Source organism: Echinops telfairi, unplaced genomic scaffold, assembly GCF_000313985.2.
Source record: "Echinops telfairi isolate 266 unplaced genomic scaffold, ASM31398v2 ScPeMD7_21;HRSCAF=78, whole genome shotgun sequence".
Classification (NCBI taxonomy): Eukaryota; Metazoa; Chordata; class Mammalia; order Afrosoricida; family Tenrecidae; genus Echinops; species Echinops telfairi.
This window is the reverse complement of record NW_022103918.1, coordinates 670,348-672,033: the sequence shown is the minus strand read 5'-3', so window position 1 is coordinate 672,033 and position 1,686 is coordinate 670,348.

Below are 1,686 nucleotides of genomic sequence, written 5' to 3'. Positions count from 1 at the left end.
GACCTGTATGAAAGGGTTGCGGCATTAGGAAGGTTGAGAATCACTAGACTACAGGGTCTGATTGCTCTAGAAGGCTGATAACCTTCAGGCAGATAACCTTTAAGCAGTTGACCTTCAAGTCTATAGGTTTGGCATGTATTATGGGGGGACAGCCTGGGGAATAACTTTTCTGTTTCCCACACCAAATTAGAGGAAAAGAGAATTTTACTGGAAGGTGATGCCGTGCAGGGAAACTGACAGCAATGCTGGCTGTCCTCATGGAATCCCATTTGAAACCCAAATACATGGAGATTAAGTACTTTTTACTTTGGAATTCACAAATTCGGAGGAGTCACATCAGATATTTTACATTAAATCGGGTTTCAGGAAATCACAGGATGCAGTTGTTGACTATGAGCAAGCAAACAGAAGAATAAGGTTATCTAAATCTCAGGCCAGTCTCAAGATGACTCTGTTGATTTACTAGATAGCAGGAATCAGCTTTCTGGGATGATTCTCAGAGATACCTGGAGGCTCTTTCTGGAAACATTGTTTGTATCTGAACCATGTAACATGCTACTAAAATTCCTAAAAGACTGAGGTAGGTGGGGGGGGGGGTCAACGAAAATGTGGCATGAGTTAAGCTAAGTACAGTAAGTATAAGTGCTCCAGGAAGATACACCACAGGAAGAGAAATCCATGATAGACAGCTTTTCGGTGAGCGTGAAAACAAAGGGCTGCTATTTAGAGGATTTGGCTGTTTAAAGTGAACAAAGTAGGGTTGAAATATTTAAACCCAATCAACCCCCCTTTTGTATGGAATATGGGCATTGCCAACACTTAGCTCGAGTTATCGTTGTCTACTACTGCTGAGCAACCTTTCTTTTGAGTGTGGCATGATTTCTGTAGCTACTGAGGATGGGAAAAGCAGGGGTGGCAGCCAGCACCTGGTCTAGAACTGCACCTGGCCTAGGCCCTCGGTGTTGCTAACAATTGGTCTACAATCACAAATATGCTGTGGTATTCTGTTGAAATTTCCCAGAATGCCAACACCAGGCCAGGCCATTCTGTAAACATGAAAGGTTAAAAACAAAAAACAAAACACTAGTCTGTAATCCTCCCTGAACACCAACAAAAACATGAGCATTCTTCCAACCACAGCATGGCCAGTCTCATCTCTCTGCCTATATTCATTAGCACATTTCTAAATTACAGCATTAGCCTCACTTCATTTAATTTATTAAGACATTCAGTTATAAACATACCGTACCTACTTCCTGAAAGCATGAAATCGAGAGTAGAGTCCCAAAATAATGCACTTCATGCTTATCTGAATCCTGTAAGTGCTCTCTAACACTCTTACTGAGAAATCTCACACAGGAAACTCCCTGTGGTGTGTGTTCCCCTTGCAACAAAAAGCAATAAACCTAGCTTGTTCCATTACAGGTGTGCTCCTGGTGATCTTTGGTGGAAGGGCATTGACAGCAGCACAGGTTCCTTGAGATGCAGATAAAGTTCACATCACCTTGAACTAGGACCCTCAACTCGATAACAACAGCCACATCTGAGACCCCTTGACACTCTGTTCCTTTTGCCACCCACTCATTGCTGATAAGCAGCTTGTGCTGAGTTGAGTTCCTATAGTATATTTGAAGGACTTAAATGTTAAGATTATTTCTCCAAAATAAGATCCTTGGGAGTTTTTTT